This window comes from Panthera pardus, unplaced genomic scaffold (genome assembly GCF_024362965.1).
Source record: "Panthera pardus isolate Hobbes unplaced genomic scaffold, ASM2436296v1 HiC_scaffold_1, whole genome shotgun sequence".
NCBI classification, from domain to species: domain Eukaryota; kingdom Metazoa; phylum Chordata; class Mammalia; order Carnivora; family Felidae; genus Panthera; species Panthera pardus.
In genome coordinates, this window is record NW_026526654.1 from 72,845,936 (window position 1) to 72,870,800 (window position 24,865).

General features: G+C 44.5%; 2 long non-coding RNA genes across 4 annotated transcripts in view; one reads left to right on the top strand and one right to left on the bottom strand.

Annotated features, from left to right (window-relative positions):
- The window catches only part of LOC109266010 (uncharacterized), a 96,479-nt gene that overhangs the window by 15,417 nt on the left and 56,197 nt on the right, over positions 1–24,865 (top strand). The window lies entirely within an intron of this gene.
- On the bottom strand, positions 2,203–3,334 carry LOC109266011 (uncharacterized). The gene is made up of 2 exons (XR_002079477.2): positions 3,220–3,334; positions 2,203–2,504 (listed from the first exon to the last, which is right to left on the bottom strand). It is a non-coding gene; the product is annotated as an uncharacterized LOC109266011 (long non-coding RNA).

Consider the following 24,865-nt stretch of genomic DNA (forward strand, 5'->3'; position numbering starts at 1 on the left):
GTCGATTCTGGTGGTGGTTTTGTAACTCTGTGAACATACTGAGAACCATCGAATTGCATACTTCGAGTGCGTGAATTGTAAAGTATTGGAATTCCATCTCAATAAAGATTATCTGTCAAAAATAAGTTTCTGATGTCTGCTTTCTTAAAAGAAATTGAGAGATACTCAGTCTATCATGTTTATATTGAATGCATTTCTCAAAAACAGCACTGCCTCTTTCTTAGCCAGGGCATTTAGACAAAAGTATCAAAATATCAGTACAGAGTAAAACACAAAAAAAGTTAAAGGCAAAACAAAGTCAGGAAGAGAAGCTAGACGGAAAAAAGTAGAAAGCTGGAAAGGAGACTGCCTATAAGTCTACACTGAACCTGACTCATGCTCCACGGGGCAGGCATTTTGAGCTGTTTGTTATACAATGATGGATCTACAGTGATTCACCCACACACTCTTGTGGGGAATCCATGTGACAAAATGGCCTCCATGAAAAAGCAACTTGACCTTGCCCCACAGGCCACACAGATGTGCGTGTGGCAAGATGCCAAGGTAAGATGAGGACAGTTTGGTCCTTGTAGAATCAAACCATGGTGGCTGAATCTCAATTAACTGACCTATCCATCCAGGTCCAGCTGTAGGTGTTTGGTCCGCGGCAGGTGTGATACCTGCCAAAATATGACAAGATGCAGAAGAAGTAACTTGGCCATAAATGTCTTGTCTCTTGTCTCTGAAAAAAAAATACCTATAAAAGTGCCTGGCTCATGCTAAGACCTTAATGGATGTTTGCGGAAAGGATTGTTGTTGGAATGAACCCAGCCATAAAAGATGTTGTCTCCCTCCCTGACTCTTAGGTAGTGAATCCAGGGGGAAAAAAAGAGATGAACCACTTTTTGACATAATAATTTTTATTTTTGGTTGTACCTTCCAGTTTTTAGAGCGCCCCTACCTACGTCAATAGCTCATTTGATTTTGAACAGCACTATAGAGGTGTAGAATGCTAGATGGCATTTAGAGATGCCTGTCCCGTTCAAGGTCATATGGCCAGGGTCAAGACCCAAGTTCAGTGTCTTCCCAGGTCCTGTGAGTTGAAATTACCTGGCCTAGTTAGTCAATTTAATTTTTCAATGTTTCAAGGGATTATATCGAAGCTACCCAGCATCACAGAGTGTGCTGTTGGTAAAAACATCACATATGGCAACGATGGGGGTTGACCAACCAAGTACCACTTCTTGAGGCCAAAATGAAGGAGGGAGCTATGACTAAGAGCACAGAATCCAGTGCCTGTGGGGGAAGGGGCTTAACAAGGTGGTTAAGAGCGTAGGTCAAGAACCACATTCTGGTTGCGGTCCAGTTTTGTCATCTGTTAAATTGGGACAGTGTCACCATGATGTAAGATTGTTGCCAGGGTTGAGCGTGCTGTGTGCTGAGTATTTAGCAGCGTGCTTAGCACATAGTTAGCGCTCCTTAAAAGCTATGTTTTAAACACTCATTTCTTTTTTCTATTTTTCTTCCATCCTCTCATTGCCGTCCTCTTCACTGTCATTTGCTCAGGAAAGTACAGGGCTGTCTCATAACAACTGAGAATTTGGATGTCTTGTGAGGAGGCACAGACATACGGATGGGATTCAGGGTATTGCTGTGGTCTGCCCTCTCCACAGGCTGGACAAGGTTGGAACTCAGAGGTCCACACAGGGCAGCAAGCATAGGCAGGGATGTGGTGAAGGTGGGGGTCCGGTGGGGAAGGCTGCGGCAATAGGCACCTGTCTGGTTTCAACGCTGCAGTCGAAGCAGGCAGGTACAGGACTTGCACCGAGAGGCCGAGGCATCGGTTCAGAATCGGATGGGTGAGTGGGCCGTCCAACCTCCCACCACACACTGCGGGTGCCCCGGCTCAGGGCCTTTACCCCCAACCCCTGGGCAGACTCGGGCTAGCAGACAGGTGCTTTTCCCTCCAGGCAATGCGCTGGCCTTCAGAAGCTGGAGCTTGCAGCAGAGGGTTCTAAAGGGAATCTCATTAGCTCTCAAATGCCCAACTTTATTCTTTTTTTTTTTTCCCCATATATGAAATTTATTGTCAAATTGGTTTCCATACAACACCCAGTGCTCATCCGTGCCTTCCTCAATACCCATCACCCACCCTCCCCTCCCTCCCACCCCCCATCAACCCTCAGTTTGTCCTCAGTTTTTAAGAGTCTCTTACGCTTTGGCTCTCTCCCACTCCAACTTTATTCTTGATTTTCCTAAGACATGAGGGACAAATGCAAACTAGTAAGAGGGGCGAGTTAAAAATCACGTGATGTCTCAACCACTGCAGGATTCTCCAACCCATTAATCAACTCTGTCAATCGCCAGAGACTCATTTGACCCCATGAACCCATCACCGCAGGTGCACGCGACCTTCTCTGCACGGCCCAACATCCAGTCTCCTGTCTTCTACTAAATCTTTTGGTGTGCACCTGTGCAACAAGGTAAAGGACATCGTCTGCGGTTTGTCCAGTTTAAACCAGTACCTGCGAGAAGTGAGTGTTGATTTCAAATCTGGGCCTTGCAGGAAATGCTAATGATGTGCTACGGGGAGAGTGGGAAATACCACTGGCTAGATGAAGAGTGCAGAAAATGCCGCTCAGTGGAACGGGCTACTGTATCAGGATTTAAGAGACTTGAATTCCAGACTTTGCTCTACTGCTGACTGTCCTATAACCTGGGTTGGCCCCGGTGTTGTTGACTGTTAAATATGGTTAACCCTTGAGCTCTGTCTTTGACTGTCACAATGATCTGATGAGATAATATGGGGAGAAGAATTTTGGAAACTAAAAACTGCTTAATCCTTTCATTCAAAAGTATTTGATAGCAGCATACTGGATACTAACTCAATGTAGCAGGTCCGGAGGGGGCAAACAGACCCGGGGTCTCTGTTGCTTACAGGATGAGGTTAAGCCTCAACTGCTATGAGAGAAGGAAGCAGAGTGGGGAGGACGGGGTGGAGGAGCAGGGCCCGGAGCCTGGGAGGGAAACTGACAAGGCAGTTCCCTCAGGTTCAATGGGCAAAGATTATGCCCATGGAACCAGACTTCAGGGATCAGGAACCACAGCCGGGAACCTGGAAAACAGAGGCGCCGAGGTTCAGAAAGGGGGCTGCCGAAGCCCTGGTCAGGAACCCCAGCAGGCCCGGGGTGCAGGCAGCCCAAGGGAAGAACAGGCCTTTTCAGCGTCACCCCCTCTTACCAGACCAGCTGACCGAAGAGACACAGAAGCGAGCTCTAAGTAAGTGCAAAACAAAGCAGTGGGGCTCCCACTTGGGTGTCATCGGGATCACCTGGGGCGCTTCTGAAGCCACAGCTCTCTGGGCCCCACTCTCAAGTTTCTGATTCAGTAAGTTCAGGGTGGGGCCCTCGCCCAGGGCATTTGCATGTCTAACAAGTTCCCAGGTGCAGCTCGTCTGCTGGTCTGCGGGGGACACTTAGCCAACCGAGCACCCTGGGGCAGTCTCTCTGAATTCCTGGCCCGTGAAAGAAATGGTAGGCAGAGGAAACATGTCCGAGTGTCCCGGCATCCCCCTCACCCGAAGCAGGTGCTCTGACTTGGTGCTGCCACAGGCTCAGACCGCCCACCCCCACCCCCACCCCCACCCCTGATACCAGGCTAGGAGCCCTGGTGTGGGCGGTGCTGGGACTGCCTTCTTCTCTTTGTAATCGTGGACAGGGGCCGGCCCGGGGCGTCTGGTGCCCTCTCTGCTTTACCTCCACGACTTGAGGATGCTCGGGACAGGTTAGATCTACCATCTATGGACACAGACGGTTTGGGAGCATTTTTCTCTCTTGGGATATTTGCAACTAGGAAAACACCTTCTGTATCACGCTGAATCGCTTCCCTCGTCTTTGTCTGCCTTTCTTCAAGGTTTGCAAGTGGTTGTGATTAGCCGGTTCCGTTTTTCTCATGTTCTGTGAGGCTTCTGCACTGGTTGTGCACCGTAAACTGGAAGAAGTTGGGTGGCCCCTTGGCTCTCCATCCCTTGCACGGTCTTGGCAACACGACTGGTAATGCAGGGGCGTTCTTCTTCCCCTTCCCCTCCCTTCTATTCCCCGTCCATTGAGACATACAGGTGCTCTTTGCCCTTCATTCACAATTTCCTCAGTGCTCCGGTGGTGGGGAGAGGAAGACTAAGTAGAGTATAAGAAGCAAATTGTCACTCGAGCATAGAGGATGGAGTGTGTTGGCCATGGCTGGGTCAGGGAAGATTCTCTCAACTGGCGTTTCCTAACTCCGGCTGTGTGATACAATCCCTGGGAGTTTTTTGTAACTAATACTGATCTGGGATGGGACCCTTGGCATTGGAAAATTTGAATCTCCTCAGGGCATTGTAATGTGTAGTCAAGCCTGAGATTTGCTGTTATAAACCAATGTTTCTTAACAACACCTGGGTGCTAAGCACAGCTGCATTTTGGTGTGACTTCCTTTTCATAACCACAAGCCATGCTAAGGAGGGTTGGAGGCTGCCACCTATGGGGTAGAAGTCCACTCCACAACCCTAAGTTTAGACAGGTAACAATAGGAAGTAGGTTACCTCAGGACCAGGTGGGCAAGATTTAAAAAAATGCAATTTCTGAGGGCAGCAAACAATCCCCAGCTGAGGATGACAGGGGCCGGAACCAATTCAGGAGTACGAGCCAAGGATTTCAGTGCCGAGAGAGCAAACTACCAGGGTCAGATCATCCCAGGCCCCTGGAGCCAGCACAGGGATAAAGCTTCATTCCAGAACCAACTGCGGCTCAAGGCAGGAACTCCATGTCCTGGGCCAGCACTGGGTGAGTGGGACTGTGTTCACCCGGGGTTTTCCCACCCGGGACATGATAAAGAGGAAGGTAGCAGGGTCTTGAAAAGTAAAACGTGGAGAGGAAATCGCCTGGCTTCCATAATGCTCAACAACCAGTTGCATTGTTTTTGTTTTTGTCTGCACCAAACTGACCTAATGTTTCTGACGTTGTACAGATCCCCGGGATAATGAGAATCCAGACAAAATAGTCTCTCGGAGCAGCGCTCTTTAAATAGTGCAAATGAATTCCCAGGGGATCTTGTGAACTTGGGAGATCCTAATTCATCTGGTGTGCGGGGCGGGGGGAATGGAGGGGCCCGAGAGTCTGCATTCTTCACGGTCCACCATGCGATGCTCATCTGAGGGCCACTTTTCAGTAGCAAGGACTTAGAGACAAGGGGGTGTCTACCTCAAATGCACCGGAGGACAACACCCCGCGGAGACCCGTGGAGTCGCTATTGATGAGGAGGTTGACACCTGCTTTCCCTCTTTTCTCAGATCAAGGGAGTCTATGGTTTTTGCCGAAGCGTCCCCTTCCTTGAGAAAAATGGCTTTCTGAAGACCTGAGTGCAAGGACAGCATAAACAGTGTCTGTCTCACATCACACGCTGTCCTTCTCCTCACCCTGTCCCATAGGAAAGACTGATGTTCCACAGAGTGAACCAGGCTTGAGCTGACCTAGTGAAGCAAGAACCACAAATAAGTAACCTGTTACCTGGGAACAGAGCAGCAATTCTTTCATAAATGAATGTCAATGAGGTATAATTTTCTGCTGTAGCAGAATTTCTACACCTGACAGTATTCTTAATATACTTTAATTAAGAGGTTAATCTGTTGTAGAAATTGCTTTTCTCTGAAGCCACCTGAAATCAATTTAAACTCAATTACAAGTGGTTAGCTATTGTTTATGTGGTTAAAGATTAGAGAATACATTTTTGCTTGTCAGGAGCCATCCGAGCAAATTTTGAATGTCATGATCAGAGGAGAGTCTGAATAGTTGAGTGCTCTTTAATGGGCATAGAGAAACCATTAGAAAATATAATCAGTCATATTTGATGACTGGACCTTGGGACTCAGCTAGAAAAGGGTCTAATCATTTCTGTCCCTTAAGTGCCACGAGGATTGCTCTGCTGAAATTAATTGATCATTACGTGCTTTCTGAGAGCCTAATATACCCTATTTGATGGAATATAAATTGCAAAAATAATCTGTAAATTATATAACAAGCTTCAGAATACATTTGCCCTCTGTCTCTTTCGCACAGATTAAATCTGACAGCTAGTTTCAAAATGATCAAAATTGCTTAACTCCTCCAATAGTTTGGAATGCTTGAGTTTTACAAAGAAAAAAAAAAAAATCTATTGCCTGCCGTGTGCCCAGTATATAAATTTGAATTACAATCCATTTTCCATCAGCAAAACGTAGAGATAAAAAGAGGTCTGAAAAGGTTTTTGGGGGGCTTGAATGCATTATTTTATTCAATCGCTTAGTAAGGTACTTAGCTGCTATTAAAAATTTGGATGCATGTCAGAGAGAAAGTAGCTGTTTTGAATCCTATCCACTTCCACACTAAGTATATGAAAGACTTACATGCCTCTAATAGGGCAGCCAGCTTGCTAATGTGATATCCCATAGTCTGGTTGAACGACACACAATGACAGCACCCTCCGCTGATTATCGGCGGGTTAAAGGTTTCTTGTCAGCCTTTCAGGTGTCAAAATGATGAATCCAATTACCTCCTCTGTTTGTGTGGATTCTTCTGGGATCAAGACATTCTGCCATGATAGCGTACACATTCCATGACATTTTGGTTAAAGTTGCAGCAAAGTCTTTTCTCTAGAACCCTTCCCCTCCAGAGAATTATTTTCAAATTTTTCCTTTGGGTTGACACTTCTCGTATTTGAAATAAACCTTCCAGGATTTTCTTCCATAAATGTTGAATGGTTAACTATTGAGTAGAGGACCATCTGTTCCTGCCTAATTGGTGTAATGAGGGAAGACCACATTTTTGGAGCCTGGAAAGAAAAAAAAAAAAAAAAAAAAAAAACCAAACGTGCGATGAAGCGGGTTTCAGAGTAGTGTTTAGCATAAGAGGCTGGGGCAGCTCCCTAAATGCCAGGACAGTGGGAAGTTTTCTGGGAACTGGGTCTTTGAAAGCTAGTTATCTCTTGGGAGTTGAGTGAGGGGTGAAGTCAGCTATGGGGACCATGTTTATATTACGTTAGGATTCTGGGTTGGACTCCAGAGGTTCAAATCCTGGCTCTGTCACTTGCTAATTGTGAGAGCCTTGTGGGGGGAAGACTTCTTAGCTTCTTAAAGCCTCAGTTCCCCCCAACTGTCAAATGAGGCTAGTAATGAAGATTTAGTGCGGGAGTGTCTATAAAGTGCTCGGTGGAATGTCAGGCATGCTCACTTCCTAAGCTTTTCATCAGAGTCAAAGCAAAGCATAAAATGACTTGGTGTCTCTCTTTTCTAAGCCCTAAATAGGGGTCCGTGATTTGAGAAAGCCTTTTTTTCCTTGGCTGGTGAAATTTTGGTATGAAGTCTTTCAGAGGTACCAAAACGAAGCTGCGTTTGATTTTTCATTTCACAACTACCTTGATGACAACTCCTCTTGGAGTGAGGGTGGAGGTTAGGGATCGGAAGGATAAGCTGTGCGTCGGGAAGGGGGGGGGGCGTCTCTGCGTGGTAGTCTCAGTTCCTCCATAAAGCAGCCGTGGGAGCTTGAGAGCAAGAAGTCCCTCCTCCTCTGTGCTCAGTTTGTGCAAAATGACAGGGTTGAACAGATAGATGACTGTTAAGGTGGCTTAGAGCACTGAGATTCCATGATTGTGTATTGCTCGCCGTCTCTGTGAGAACGTTCCCTGCTCCACACCCAGGCCACAGGCAAAAGGTGGGCACAGACGGGGCAGCACGGTAGTATGGTGACTGCGGCTTTCACCCTCAGGCTGCTTGACCTCGCTGTTCATGACCCCCATGGTCCCACTTGGGGGGCCCCATTCACTAAGGCACGGTTTTAACAGCCTTTAAAAATCATGTCTCCCCTTTGAAAAACCCAGAACAAAAATCCTGTACTTCCTGGGTTCGCTCCACCCTGGGAGACGCTAAGAAACCCCCATCATATCCCCTGACGCCCCTTCCCTGCTTTGTGATTTGAAGAGTATCTTCTCTTCCCACCTTGTCCTGCGCTTCCCCAAACATCCACCCTCAGCAGAGGCATTAAAAGGGCACCGTGAGGGCCAGATTCAGCCCACAGATGATGTCACTTGTCCTGCCCCCCACCCCAAAAAGGTTTTCCACAATTGGTATTAATTCCCAGCATATAAAAATCAGAAGATTTCACATAAAACCCAGATTTCCAGCTTCTTTTGAAAAAAACAACAAAGAGGAAAATATGAGCAGAATATCCCCCTAGGAGGATGACCTCATTCTTATACCAGAGGGTGAAGAGTCTGGTCAGGAAGTGAAAAGGGCGACACCCTGATTCTGTACTCTGGAGAGTCTCAGGAGCAAGGTGAGAGATGTCCCCTCAAGCCTCTTCGAACCGGCCCAGGACCATCAAGTTAATGAGTCACCAGGAGACCCTTGGTGCAAAGAAGCCTCAAGGAAGAGACTCATTCCTGCCCCCTGGCTTGCTTCACTCCCAGCTGCCTGCCAGGTGCTCAAAGGCATTAGTCTGTGCTCCTCCCACGGCTCATACCTTTTAAGAGTTTCAGTTCTATGAGATTCAATCCTTGTGAACATGCAAATCCCTCAAACAGGAATTGCACTTTGAGATTTAAATAAATTATACGTCACCGATTGTACATTTTGCTGGGAACAGAGAGGAGAGGGCCTGGGGGCATAGAGGTTCTAGGCTGGGCCAGAGGGTTAAACCAAGAATCTGGGAGAGGTGAGAGAGGGGGTGGGGCTGGACAAAGGACGGATGGCTCACAAATCTCCCTGGACCAGAAGTTCTGAAAGTGAGCACGGGGTAGGGTGAGATAGGGAGTGCCATGGCCCTCTCTCAGTGGGGTGATCATCTTGCTTCCACACGTTGTCTTGGGAGGATTGGTGCTCCCAGCCGTCTGCATCCATAGGAGGACAAAAAGTCCTCAGGGGCAACAGAACGGTGAACAGGAGGTCTGGAGCAACCTCACTGCAACGAATTTTAGGACCGGAACACATGTAAATAGTATGCTGCCTGTGGACCTAATTTTCCTTGGACGCTAAATTGCCTTCCACCTCTGAATTTCTGTAATTCTGGTTTCTTTTGCCATCCCATGACAACGGTGACTTTGGGCCACACGTGAGGGGTCAACACTAGTGTAAACCTGCATTTGACTTCACATGATACTCCACGGTTTGTTTGCCTGTCAGGTCACAGGTGAGTCCTGTTGAAAGCAATCCTGCAGAAATTGTACTCTAGAGAAGGTTCGTATTAGAACCACAGCATCACTAAATCAAAACTAGTGAGGAAAATACCACCAGTGGCTAACGTCAACCCATGAGATTGGGTTCAATGTGCCGGTCAATGACTGACCTCAGAGAGAGTCAAAGGCCATGAAATCAATATCTACATAGTAACTTCAATACGATACTTAGCATCACCTTGAATGGAGTCATTCATTTGCGAACCCAGTTACTGAACCGAATGCGAGAACGGATGCCCTCAGAGTACACGTGCAGACAAAAGGAAATTCCGACTGAGGAGATAATCTCCATTGATTTAGTCATACAATGAAAGGTTTCACTCCTGTGCAAAATACTTTAACAGGCAAAGGCTTTCTGCTTTGTACTCTAAAGGCTCTAACTCCATTTCCCTAGAAATTGCAAGCATACTGTCACATTAAATTCAGCTGAATTGTCTGACATGGAATTTTGGGGTTGAATCATTTTGTCTAAAAAAGAAAAAGAGTAGATCATTTGCTTTTTCTCTCCATAATTCTTTTGTTCATTCACTGGGTACTTCAGCCCAGTCCTACTGACGGACTGAAATATGGCTTATGCTGCATGCAGACGTGATAGGAGATTTGGGTTGTCCACTAAAGCTGTCAGAATATTTTTAGAAACATAGTTAAAAACACATTTCTGTCATCCGTATGCAACTATCATTATCTGTATTTCTCCTCTAACCTTTTGTATGTCCATTGATATGTTGTAATAAAAGTTAACACGCATTTTTTGTTTTCTTCTTTTAACGCTCTAAACTTGTTCCATAGGCTTTATTTTGAATGACTGGATAATAATCCATCAAATGAGTCCACCATTGTGGCAGTTGACAAAACTGCCTCTTCATCTCTCTCTGTTTCTACGTCCTTTGCCACGTGATTTTTGCAGCTCCTTCCATCGAGGTGAAGTTTATTTTCCACTCCTGGAATATGGGCTGGTCTTATGACTTGCTCTGGCCGACAGGATGTAGCAGAAGCGACTGTGTGCAGATTCCAAGCTTGTGCCTGAAGATTTTTGTACTTCCGCTTTCCTTCTTGGAACCCTGCTGTAGACTATCAACATGAGAACAGTCCCCAGCTAGCCTACTAGAGGTGGCAAAACCACGTGGAGGGGTACCAGTCGTCCCAGCTGTCAGAGCTAAGCCCTTCCTGTGCCCGTCGGCTTCTGGTTGACCTATCAGCTGACCAGTTTCATGAAGCAGTCTGGCTGAGATCAGAAGAAACCTTCTCCTGATCTGTAGTTCAGTGTGAAAGAGCAAATGCATATTGTTTTAAGCCAAAGAGTTTTGGAGTGGCTTACTGTGCAGCAATAGCTGACTGAGATAGCCATAATTCTCTATTTCCATTTCGTTGTTTGGGTATTTCCAAATTTTCTTAATTGTCAAAGATGCTGGGATGAACATTTCCGTGCAAGTGGAGAATGTGTCTCTCTGAGGAGTTTCATTTCGTTTAAGGAAACTGCCAATTAGATTTTATCTCCTTTAACACTTACCAAAATACTGTATTATTGAAATTCTGGGGTTGTCTATAAAATTATCATTGTCAAGCAAAATCAAAGCTTTTACATTGCATAATTGCTTTATATTTCCATATGTGGTGCAATAACATGCATTTTCCTTATGGAAACATATGGCACATGATCTATCCAATCTTAAACCAGGAAAGTCACAAAAAACCTCAGGAGCTCATAAAAACTCTGTTTCAGCTGTGTGAACCCTGAGCATATTGACTTCTCTCAGATGGTTCTAAATAATGACAAATATATATATGTATATAACACCAACCCATCTTTTCTCCTCCAGAGAAACCATGATTAGCCTCAAAATTTGGCAGCCTCTTGAAAATGCCAAACCTCTTCCTGAAGAAGCTGTGACCACTTGGATTGTATATTGGCATGGGGTCTCCAGCAAGCCATCTGTTTAAATGTAAAATCATTCTACTTAATGACTGCTGCATATAAACTGAAACAGTCCCGCGATAACGGCACTCTTTATTTATAATGTTTCTTCATTGGATCGATACAGGTCTTGCCCAACAATGGTCTATATCACGTCAAAAATCAGTCTGAGGTGTTTGATATTTGAGAAGAGTTGTCTGAGGAGAGCACTGGCCGTCAAAGATCTAGCCCTTTGTAAATTAGATCACCAGAAAGCAATATAGCCGTGTTATTTATTTCAGGTCCCTCGGTTCATCATTATTACCCTTGTCATCATTAGTGCCATTATTGAGGTGTCTTCAAGAAACGAAAAGCTGATGAAAGGCATTCTTGGAGTTTTGGAAATCTTATCCTGGATGATCCTGTCACTTGGGTTTTTACCGTTTCTCCAAACCAGACAATACATCCTATTTAGATTTTGAAGCTGTTTTACACTACCTCTCCTTTGGTAACTTGTTAGGCATCCTTTTATTAGCTTCTGAGAATTAGAATCATTTTCTTGCGATTCCTTTGACCAGCAGGAAGTTCAACGGCAATACGTGTCTTTACCTAGATCATGCTATAACTCTTCTCCTCCCTCCATTTCCCCTTCATGGCTCGCCTACTAGTTTAATCTTTATTATAATGGCTCTGTTATATTTGTATACATTTGCAGATTCCTTTGAATACTTGTTGGTAATATTCCTGTCCTGTCCTGACTATGTAGGCCTCTGGAAAAGTCTGAGTCATTCTGATCACTTGCCTTACCAGAAAACTAGAACTATCATCACGGAGTATTAGAACCATCTGGTCCTTCATTCATTTTGCAGAGATGTGGAAGCTCCGAAAGTCTGCCTACTTGAAGGGTGTTCACTGTGGCCGTAGCTGAGCCAGCTCTGAGACACAGAGCTCATGTTCTCTTTGAATTATAGGCATTATATACAGTACTGGTTCACTAAAAATGAGAAAAGTACCCCCTGTAACATTTCACTCGGTATAAGAGTCTTCATGATGAAGAGAAAGACCTTCCCCCACCCCATGTCAATAGAAGTTGTGTTTTCCAAGCATTTCTGACATCCACCCCTTCTTACCCAAATCTAAATAAGGTCCAAGAGGTGAGTTAAGCCCCGGATTTTTCAGGGTTCTTACCCACTTATATAATTCCAGTGTTTTGAGTCACACCCACTAAAAAACCCAAGAGTGTGAGTTATCTGGCCCAAGACTCTCCCTGCCCAGTCATCTTGAGAGTCCACGATTTGTATTTACGAATCGTCCATATTTTCCCAGGGGTCACTTGACACTTTTGTATGGGTGGAGAGAGAGAGAAAACCCCACAAGCGTCTGCCTCCCTCTCCCCCAGCAGGGGGAACCTCAGGTTAGCATCACGTGCTGCCAGGGTCATCAGAGCAAAAGGGCTCTGTGTGTCCCCGTGCATCCAGTATGACACTCCTCCACCCCATCCTCGCTTTCTCAGGACCCCTCCTGCACAACCTTGCCCCATGAGGTCTGGGGCTATTATTATGGACCCGAGGTCTGCTGGGATCAGGCGCTCAAGTGATCATGTACAGTTAGATTTCACTTGAAAACTGGATCATGCGTATATGAGTTGCCACCATATAATAAAATCACATTTCCCTAAAGAAATATTTTTAAATAACATTCCCATTTGACCTTATTAAATCTGAGAACTTAGCTGAACTAAAGAATTTATAATAAGCATCAGTAATGAGTTTAACACTGAAACTTTGCAATACTTTTTGGAACCTGCATTTTTTTCTTAAAGGAACGCCTAGTGAGCCATTTCACATCAGAGAGATATGTAATGTGCTTTACTGAAGGAAACTAAAATCTCAAAATGTTCTCTGAAACAAATTGGTTAATCAGTCCCCACCTTTTTGCTGCTTCATGATCGGGAATCCTGCTGTTAGTAAAGCTTCTATCTTCCTATGACTGCCTTCACTTTCCTTTTCAACAGGTTTTTTCGCCTTTCCTATCTAAACCAACAGTGAATGTGTATATAGTCTTGGTGGGAGAGAGTCAAAGTCAGGATTTTGTCCCATGGCCAAGAGGAAGCTCCAGGATATGTCTCCGAGGTCATAGGTTATCTAAAATCATGGACATGTAATAATAAAGATGATGATATTGTCAGTTAACATTTATTGAAGTCCTATTATAGGTGGTAAATTAATGTGCCTCTTTCTTTTGAGCCTTAGTTATCCCTTTACTTACTAATGCACCTAGAAACGTTTAGTGAATCACCTTAGATAGATGTTTGGTTAGATCCATTCATTTATTGATACCTTCTCTGAGCTGGGCAGTGACCCATATGCTGGGGGTACAGCAGTGAACATAAAATATCCCTATTCCCAAAAAGCTTACATTCTAGTGGGGTGGGGGATGGACAATAGGCAAATCTGTTTGTCAGGTAATAAGTGCCATAAGGGAAAAAAATAAATAGGGAAAAACAATAGTGATAGAAACAGAGCAGGAAGCATTATTTAAAACATTTATAAAGGTGGGGGCGCCTGGGTGGCTCAGTTGGTTAAGCGTCCGACTTCAGCTCAGGTCATGATCTCACACTCCGTGAGTTCGAGCCCCGCGTTGGGTTCCGTGCTGATGGCTCGGAGCCTGGAGCCTGCTTCAGATTTTGTGTCTCCCTCTCTCTCTACCCATCCCCACTCATGCTCTGTCTCTCTCTGTCTCAAAAATAAATAAACATTAAAAAATTTTTTAAAAAAGGTTTATAAAGGTGGTCAGAGGAGAAATGTAAATTTTTGTTTTCACGTTTTGGAATTATTAAAGTTTCTTTTTTCTCATAGGATAAATGCAGATCATCTAAATCCCATTAGGGCAGCAATTCCAAAATTTGGACTCTAACTTCCTGTTAGCTCCCTTGACATGCATTTGCACACCTTTAGAGATGTACCTGGAGAAGGCAAATAATCTAAAGAAGCATGAGCATATGACCCTGGAGGTCACCTTGCCCTTAACTTGTAAAACACCATTTGTAGCCAGTCTGACGTCAATCAGCAAAGGCTGACAGATGATTCATCCGTGTTCGTACCATTGTTGGTTCCTGTTATTGTTTTTCTCCTCACATTTTAGTTAATCATTTGTTTGAGTTAAGGTTAAACACTCACGTGCTCTATTGGGCCTTTTCCTACGGTTTTGTCCGGCCAAACCTTTGATGAAGAAATGTAGGTGTGGGTGATATAAGGTCCCTGTCCTTTTCCCGAGAGGGCCAGCACACTGGCATGAGAGGCCAGAATGAATGAATCCAGCTTGTAAAACAAACTCCTAAATATCTGGAAGCTGGAGAACAGAATGTGTCACTTTTCACACAAGCAAACTCACCTTGAAGGTCCTATTTCTACTCTGAAATTACTGTGAAGCCTCTTTTTTAAGTTCTTTGTTCTATTGAGGTATAACTGACATATAACATCATATTAGTTTCGGGCATATGTTATAATGGACTTGTATACACTGTGAAATGACCACTGCAATTAGTCTCATGTCTGTCCCCACACAAAGTTACAAAGAATTGTTTTTTCTTGGGATGAGAATTTCTGAAGTTCATTCTCTTAGCAACCTGCAAAGACGTAATACAATATTATTGCCCATAGTCACCATGCTGTGCATTACACCCCCATGAAATACTTATTTTATGACGGGGAGTTTATACCTCTTGACCTCCTTCACTGGTTTTACAAAACAGCACCCCCCCCCCCCACTGCCGGCAACCACCATTCCTTTCTCTGTATCTATGAGTTTTGTTTTGTTTTGTTTTGCTTGTTCATTTGTTTTGATTTTTAGATTCCACATATAAGTGAAATCATATGGCCTTTGTCTTTCTCTCTGTGACTTATTTCACTTAGCATGATGCCCTGAAGGTCCATCCATATCACACATGGTAAGATTTCCTTCCTTTTTGTGGCTGAGTAGCAAAGTTTGAAATAATTCCATAATGAGCCATTGACCTGAGTCCACAACATCAAATAACAAGAGAAGGGAGGGCAGTGAGGATTTAAGGATAAACACAGGAAGGACAGAGACCAGACTCCATCAGGAGTTCAAAAACCCAGATCTGCTTACAAAGTACATTCGAACCAAAGTTTCTGAGTCAAAAGTCACTCCTAAGATATGCAGACATGAAGGCAATAGCTTAATAATACCCTCCTACTTCCTAGCCAGGGTGAGGCACAGTCAGACCGCAGGAGGGTCTTCAGCAAGTCTTGCTTTTTTTTACCTTTTTTTTTTTTTTTTTTTTTTTTTTTTTTTAATATCCTCCTTCTTTGCTTTACAGCAAACAGGACAGACACTCTGGACCCGACTGGCTCCGTCTGGATTGGGAAGCCTTCTTCCTACGCTTGTCAGAAGGCTCTTTGTCCTCAGATACAGAAAGAGGTAGATCTCGCTACCATCAACAGCACATTTCTGCCCAGGCTCCAGATGAAACTTTAGACCGGAGTGAAGTCTTTCAAAGTTGGGTCGAGCCCAGGCTGGGCCCTGCTCGCAAGAACCTAGTAATGACTTGCTGGTAACCACCCAAGTCCGAGAAGCCTACAAAATGCTCAAAACAGGGTTTTGGAAATGAAAAAGAAGTTTCTTCTCTTAGTTCATCTCATCACCATCTGGCTAGCTTTTATAATCCTTGTTGCACTGTGATTAATTTTTTATGCCATAGGCTTCTGCTAATTAATTGTAATTACCAAGAACAGGAAATTTCAGCGTGACCAGATCATGTTTACTCAGAATGACAAAGTTGGAGAACGGTTCTTTAAGAGACGTTCTTGGGGTTGTCTGATTTGCAGAGCTGGATGGACCTTTGGATATCAACTTGCTCAGATAGTTCACTAACACCTGAGCAAACGTGTGTGTGTGTGTGTGTGTGTGTGTGTGTGTGTGTGTTAGCCCAGGTCTTGTAGCTAGTTAGTGACAGAGGGAGGATGAGCACACCAGCCGGTGGTGTTCACACCAGGCTCCGCTGCCTTGAGAACTAGTTTGAACCAGAAGCAGCCACTCCTCCCCATTTGGGTGGATTCATCAAATCCAGGATGGAATTTGGTCAAAATGCTGCATTGCGTCATCGTGTCGCTTTGAAACTCCAAGTTCTTTGGACATAGAGTTCTTGTCTGTGTGATGTGAACCAATAAATTCCCTGGAAAAAAATCAGTCCAAACACTTGGCTGGTGTTTTGGAGGAAAAAATAAATGTGGGTGATTGAATTTTTAACATCGAATTAAGCAGCTGTGTTTGCATCCTATGGGCACTCATATTAGATCTAGAAAAACTTGTCCAAAGCTGGGCTTGGGTCACAGAATTATATGGAAATTGTGCCGTGACTGTCAAAGCAGCACAGGACATATCAGTGCTCCGTGGATGTCTAGGGTGATGGGGGAAGCTCCGGGTTTTAGTCCCGTGTTTTTAAACTGCCAAGCTATGTTTCACTTTGGAAGAGTCGATTTTTTTTTTCCCCCAAAGGAGATATTTATAGATAATCTAATCTATGCACATAAAATAGCTAAGGGCAATATTCTATGTTTAAAATGATAAATTTCTCCTTTCTAAAAATAACGAGAACAATAATATTGTCTTAATGAGCTAAGATTTGAAATTGTGAGTTACAGGAATCAGTGTTAGAATTAGAGCATCGTCAGCACTAATTCGTTTCTGGATGTGGATTTACTGGCCCCGTAACCTATTTATCTGGTATATCAAGTGCTCAGCGCATGACCTGTCTTATGCGAAGAATGAATGCTTCAGTGACTCTTAGCTTGTGAGTTTCGTAAAGGTAGGAGCTACATCTTAATGCACCAGTTTTAATCCACCCCCCCCCCCCCCCCCCCAGTGAAATGACTGCCAGACTTTAACAAAGTAGACCTGCCACAAATATCGGTTGGATTGGGAGGTACTGAGTTTGTACCTGAGGAGGTTAACGAACGGTGATGCTCTGGGAGCTCAGAGCAGAGGAGAACTGTGGCCACGTCCGTGAGCTCAGTGGGGTATTCGAACTGCCATGTGGAGGATGAATTAGAACGGAACGTGTCAGCTTGCTTCGTGCAATCTCCCCCTTACGGCAGACTTTAATTAAGGACGTTCTCCCATCCATATGGTCGTCAGGACAGGGACATTTTTCAGTTCCTCCTCCGGCCTTCTTCTCCTCTTTCAGCCAATGACCTAGTGTATAGATTCTATCTCTTTTGTGGCCTTTTGGCCTCTTGAGACCACAATCTTGACTCAGGTCTTCATTATCTTTCACATGGACTCTTGTAATAACAGTATAACTGTCTCAAGAGTCTGGTCTGCTCTGGTTCATGTTGTGCTTTGTTACAAAGTTTATTTTCTAAAACCCAGTCTGGCCGGTGAACTCACCTGCTTAAAAGTCTTTAACGGCTCCCTAGTGTCTGTGGGTTAAATTTCACATTCTTTTGCAGGGCATCGAAGGTCATGCTTTTCCTTCACCCCCACTGTCCCACCTCATGTGACCCTTACTTTACCTGCAGGACATGGCTCTCCTTGGGGCTTCTGCTCCTTTGCTGGTGTTATTCTTCTGCCAGAAACAGCCTTGGATACTCTCTGCCTTTTGTATCTGTCCCCCACTAGCCAGCAGTCCCCATCAGAGCAGGCGCTGTGTCTCTTCCGCTCGCTATTTTCTTCCTAGTATTTAGTCCAGTGTCCAGCACGAAACAGGCATCCAATAAACATTTGTTGAATGAAGGAGAAACTTACAAAAGACGGTATATATGATTTGCATTGAATTAAAAATCAAATACATTCTCTGGACTAGGAGGGGGCATACCCAGACCGAGCTTGCTCCGTGCAGTTCAGTGTTATACATAGCAGGGAACACAAAGAGCGAGAAGACATAGTCTCTACACTTTAGGAAGTCAGTCTGAAATAGTCAGCACTGGCAGGAAATGTTAAAGCTGTCAGAACAACAGGGCAGACTCCAGTAGGGAAACCCTAAGGGTAGTCTCCTTACAGGAGGATTGATTCCCTGCCTATGATTTGCGCCCTCCCCAAGCCAATCTGCACGTAGTTCTCAGATTCACCTTCTCAGGGGCCCTGATGGATATATCAGCCCTCCTCTTAAAAACCAAATGTCCTGTGAACCTTGTTACCTGAACGTAAAAGCCCAAACAACTTATTGAAGCCACCTATTCTCCCCAAAGGCTCCAGTCTTTGGCTACCGGGCTTCTGTGGGCCTCTGTCTTGCTCCGGGAAACTCTTACACTCCACCAGCCTGTGCTGGTCCATTCTTGCAAGGGCGCTAAGGGCCGTGGCAAACCTAAGGCAGCAGTACTGTCCTGGGAGCAGTCATCACCTGTGCCGGTGTGTGATACCTTGCTTGTCTGGGTCCTAGGAGGCAGGTCTCAGTGTCCCGCACCAAACTCTTTTTTATTTTTTATGATCTTCTAGTTATGTTTTATGACACCCTCCCCCCCTCCATAGCCTACATTCAGGGCCCTTCTGCCTGCAGGAGCCTCAGGGAGTATAACTGGGCTTCTGTCTGCTGGCCTCTCTTCCAGCCTTATGGTCAGGGTCCACTACAGATACTTTCCAGTTTCACTTTGGTGACTTCCAGAGTCTGTTCCCTCCCTCCTGCTTTCCTCCATCCACAGCATTGAGAGCATCCTCTCGCATTGAGAGCCGTGAGGATTACCCAGGAACTTGCTAAAATTCAGATTTCTGAGCCTCACCTCCAAGAACTATGCATTTTAGATAAGCCTTCTGGCTGGTTTTGATACAGGGGGTTCACTGCCTACACTTTGAGAGACATCTTAAGTGTGGTCGGTCACCAACAGTTCTTGTGCATATGTTCATTCATTCAGTCAGTCGGTCACATATTCAGTTCCAAACATAGGCATTTTTTGGTGCAACAGAGCTTTTATAACAAGAATTGCATGTGATAGGATCAATTAATTAAGAACAACGGGTTACATCTGCTGTTTATAGTTCTAAAGCATTGTCTTCTAAAACCATTCAGTAATCATACCTCCTTAAGGGGAAAAAAATGCTGGAGTCTCTTGTGCACAGCTGCCTGGAGAAGCTGTGTGATTTACTTGGCACATCGGCGGATAAGAAAATAGGAGAAATCTGCCCTTACATGGTGAGAAGAAAAGAAATGCCTCACTTCAGTGAGATGGATGGGTTTGCTTAATGATGTTTAGTTTTTTAAATGTGATCCTTATAATTTTTTTAATTCCGAGAGGAAAATAATAACTTTATAATTGTGCGTCCAGAAAGGTAGCCCCTAAGGCCCTAATATGAGTTTCGCTAACTAAGCGTTTATCAGGAACAGAACTGTCAAAGTAGAGAGAACAAACCGTATTGGTTCATTTAGCCTACTAATTTCCACATGCTATGGTGGGGACATGGTGATAGAATCACAAGGGGGGACTTACTTTCCTGGCTTCAGGGGTTCATCAGGGTTTAGTAGGTGGTGACATAGAGAGATCACATTTTCCCAAGTTCAAGGTTAGGGGCCATGCTATCACATATGGTCTTACAAATTGCAGTGTGAGATTATTCTCAAAATGCCTGGGTGTATGTTCCTCTTTCCACATGAATTTACAACTCATCAGCCAGACTGATCTACTCACCAGCCCCTAACCTTGCCCCACACCTCCCAGTTGCTTCCCTTTAGCTCATGCAATTTTCCTTTCTTGGAATACCCTCCTTGCTATTGTTCTACCGTCTAAACCTAACCTTTATCCAAGATCCAGTTAATGTTCTACCTTCTTTGTGAAGCCAGCCTAAATCATCTCAGGCCACAATGAACTTCAGAACACCTTTATGCCTTATTGTTCGCCCTCTTACTTGGCATTTAACAGATGCCAAGACAGCATTGCACACCATCTTACGTACAGGTCCCATTTCCAGAGGAGTTACACCACTTCAGTCTTGTGGACGGCAGTGGTCATGTTGTGTTCACTTTGCATTCACTAGATGGAGCATAACGTCCGACCCGCGCTGGCCGCTCCTTAAATTTAAGGTACGGACAAGAACATGGACGTTGTCTTTATTTTTTATGTGTCAGGTCTTCTGTTTGGGGGGCCATTCCATCGTGCAGGCTCTGAATTCCACTTCTGTCTGTGCCACCTAAAATTTAAACGATGGAGGTTGTCAAGTTCAAAGTTATCTCCTGGGGTAATGTCCATTGACACCGGAAGCCTCAAACTGCTGCTTTCCAGGGCCAGTCAAGTAACTAAGTCGGTCTGCGCCCACCCAGCTCCGTATTCTTGCCACAAGGTGATATGGGGTCTAAGCCAAGGGGGTCTGTTCTGCTCAGAGCCATTACTACAGCATGTTTGCAACCCACAGTGTGCCCCACTGGGGCTCTAATGCCACCAGCTCTCCGTGGTCATCTAACTCACTGCTGTGGCAGTGCGTTCTCTGGTTAAGACCCTCTGGCCACCCTGACCCAAATGAAATGTCTGGCTGGACCCAAGTGCAAACTCCTGTCTTCAGGTGTACCCTGACATAGGACCCCCTTTTTGCCCAGAGCCCAGTTCTCAAATATCAATACCATCTTGCTGTGCAAGGCTTTCTGTTGGCTTGCGTCTCTGTTCTCAGTTTGATGGCCAAAGGCGTTCACCAAGTTCCAACTCTCTGCTGCCCTCACCAGGCCCTTGACCTCATGGGCAACTCTGATTAACTGGGTTCCAGATGAGACAAATAAGTCTTGGAGTCTGAGATTCATCACGTATTTTGTGTTGAGGGATTTTGTGTGTTTGGTCACTGATGTTTGTTCTGGTTGTGCGTGGGGGGAACGGGGCGGGGAGGAGTTGCTTTCTTTCTTGGTTCACTTTCAATTATTTAGGTGCATTTTGATTTTTCTTCTCTATATACCCGCCATCTTTTCTTCCATCCACTTGAAAGAGCAATGCTATGAAGTAGGAGAAGTCAATTATTTGGGGAAAGGCAGTATGGTTTAAACTAAAAACATGTGACGTTTGGAGTAAGGCAGATCTGTGTTTTAGTCTCAACTCCACCTTTCGCTGGCCATGAATTTGGACTACATTTTTCTGTTGTTGTTGTTTTTTTTTTCCTTTATAAGAAGTGCATTATGTAATAATATGCAAGCAAAACTGACTCACAGAGGGTGCTCAGTACTGTCTCTCTCTCCCCACTTTCTCATGAAGTATTTTCGCTTTGACTAAGGTAGCCAGTCATCAGCTTTCCTGCTATAGAGATTAGCAGTCACTGTGTGGGAGACATTTATTATCTTCTTCTCCCCTCCCCCTCCCTCTTCTTTGTCTTCTTCGGTCTGTGGTCTCTTAGACTCGGGAGGAAGGATATACATTGGGCAAATGTTTAGTCAGCAAGCCCAGAATTTTCTCCTAGCGCTGACAAAGGGATCTTACTTGACCTTCAAGCTCGGGAACCGTCCTTAGCCTACAAGCTACAATGTTAGTTATAGGAAAGCTAGGCATCCTGCTATGTCCTGTTGGATGACACCGGGTCCTGAAGGGCTTGTTGGAAGGCTAGGTGCTAGTTTCTGTAAGTATGATGGCCAAATGTGATTCTACTAGCAACATGAATACGGGGCAAGACCTGACTGACATTACCAGTGGTTGAATTTGTACTGTGTCAGAGATTTTGGGATCATACCATTCCATTATCAGAAGAGACTTGTGTGTTAGACTCTCACTCCCACTTTACAGATAAGGCAACCGAGGCTCAGAGAGGTAGAAGTAACTTGCTCAAGGTCATAAAACGGGTAGAAGTCAGAGCTGAGATTTGAGCCAAGGTCTGACTGGACGCAAGTCTGTGCTTATATCGTTGTGTTCCATCACCTCTAAAAACCAAGAGAAGCAGCCAATGGTGAGGGCAGCCTGCGGGGATATAGATCTTCATTTGGCTCTGTGTGGACCCACAGGTATTGGCATCTCATTACCCTAAAGAGGCTCTTAAAGGGTAAGTTGAAGGCCAGTGTTAACTATGATACCATAAAAGAATAATGTCAGATCGTTGCCTCTGTCTGTTACTGTTCCAGTGTTGATTGATAGGTTACATTTTTAAAGATTGCATCAGTAATTCATGCTTTATTACTCCTGAATTAGCGTAATGCTTCAAATCATCTTGTTATAATTCAGCATAATTATCTATAATTAAAAGTAAATTCCTGTAGGGTGAGAATATTAATTCCTATCTAAATCTCTTTATTCTGATTGAGCCTATCAACCATTACCCAGCTCATAGCCAGCAATTCTGAGCCTTTACCGTGGAACTAGCTTTGCTCTATCCAGTGAGTTTATCCTTCCTGTGCCACGGCGTGTTCTCTTTTCCTCGGGATCAGCATCCCTCCAGGTATTTTGCCTGAGTAAATGTTCTTAAGGCTCTTGGCTTTTGTTTGTTTGTGGTTTATCTCACTTTGAGGTTCTGATGAAAGCTCTGAAGCAAGGTCTAGGACAAAACCACTTAGGCACGTAGACACAGTTCGTGCATAGAATTTTAGGAGAGTCAAGAATCTCCTGGGACCCAGCTTCTCCAAGTGGGGCTCCCAGGAATTGGGAATTTGTCAGAGAAGCAAATCCTTTGACTTTGGTCGAATCAGAAATTCTGGGAGTGGGGACCAGCAATCTGGGTTTTAAGAAGCTTTCCAGATGATTCAGATGACAAAAGTTTAAGAACCATGGCACTGGGAGGAATTGTAGACCTTGCCCTGGCAGGAGGTCATTGAACGTACTCGAATAAACATCAGTGCTTCTGAAAGCAGAAAGGTAATGGATCTTTGCAAGCTCTGAACTTGTTCCTTTCACTGGGTATTAAGAACTGCTTCGTGTTTCAGACCAAGGATCCGTTTCCTCCCAGTGAGCAAGGAGGAGCAAACATGGAACCATCTGGGGATACCTCAAGGAAATGTTCCCAGGTGCCTGGGAATATTAAAGAAGATTCAGGAGGTGACAGAAATGGGTAGGCCCTCTCCCTGGGTACATGCACATCCTTAGGCGGCTCTCCAGCCCTACCTGTCCTCACCTGGGGTCATCCTTGCCCTTGGGGCAAAGATGCTGTCTCTGGAGACTCTCACACTCCACAGCAGAGCCTGGGTGTGATTCGAGAACATGGTGTGATGCTCAAAGTTTCATGAAGGCAACTTTTGAGGTCTGTCTCTAAGTTTTTCCGGGTAGGAAGTTTTACTTAGCCAGGTCACTTGGTCGTTAGAGCTCATTTTTGAACGATGTTTCCATGTTTAAGTTTTACTGTGTAAGGAAAAAATTGCTTAGATTTATAAAGAAGTTCTCACAGAAGGCCTAAATCTTTTTCTTTTTATTATTTTTAAAAAATTATCTGAATGAGGCTCCGAATTTATTTATTTTTTTAAATTTTATTTATTTATTTTGAGAGAGAGAGAGAGAATCCCAAATAGGCTCTGCACTGGCAGCACATGGCTCTCAAACTCACGGACCATGAGATCATGATCTGAGCCAAAATCAAGAGTTGCACGCTTAACTGACTGAGCCACCCAGGTGCCCCAGGCCTAAATCTTCCTTCCTTTCTTTTCTTTCTTTCTTTTCTTTTTTTAATTTTTTAAATGTTTATTTTTGAGAGAGAGACAGAGCACAAGCAGGGGAGGGGCGGAGAGAGAAAGGGAGACACAGAATCCAAAGCAGGCTTTAGGCTCTGAGCTAAGCACAGAGCCCAATGCTGGGCTCGAACCCACGAACCGTGAGATCATGACCTGAGCCGAAGTCAGATGCTTAACAGACTGAGCCACCCAGGCGCCTCCCTCTTTTTTTATGTTTATTCGTCACATTACTGTGAGATCATGACCTCAGCCAAAATCAAGAGTCAGAGACTCAACCGACTGAGCCACCCAGCCGCCCCCTAAATCTTTCTTGAGTAAATGCCTTGACACATGGAGTGCATTGCCTTGATTAACCATAATCGTGTGTCTTCACATCATAGACTCTGCTTCCAACTCTTGCCCCTTCTCTAATAAACCCACCCACTAGCCTCCCAAACTTAGTGCAAGGAATGACAACACACAGAAAACGTTTTCTTTAAAAGTGAGCTTCCATTTAGATACTTATCATGTTAAGTGTTTACATTTGTGTTTTCGTCTTCGAAATGTGAGAACCACAGAGGGGTTATGTGTTTTAAATTTAACATTTTACCATTTCAGTGTACTAGAAGTTCTCTTGAATGCTGATAAGTAGGGTGCCTAGAAGAGTATGGAAATGTGATTCTTCTTTATGTTGGTCACTTGGCTTCTCTGTGTTCAGTGGCCAAATTCCTTACAAATTCATGTTATTGGTTTCAAGGAGGGACGAGATTGCAGAGTGTAAAAAAATATCTATTAGGGGCTGAAGTTGAGATGAGTTCAAGAAAGAGCCATCCTCCTTCTGCAGGCTCCACTGTCCTGAATGCTTTCTCACCTTTGTGTCAAGCTTCTACTCATTCTTTAAGATCCAGATTAAATATCATGACCTCTGTACTAACACTGTTTCTTGTATTACACGCTTACGGCATCGTTTCGTAAATGCCTGTTTTCAGGCGTGTTTTCCTGGCATTCTGTGACCTCCCCAAATTGAAGCCCTACGTTATACTAATTCTTGCACTTTCAACACCTATCATAGACGGGCACACCATAAAAGTGCTGTAAGTACCCCTTGAGTTTAGAAATGTTAGCACGCACACAAAGCGGGTGTAGAGGGGTAGAAACGAAACACAGTTTTGCTGAGTGAGCCACTTTGTGGGTCCAGCTGA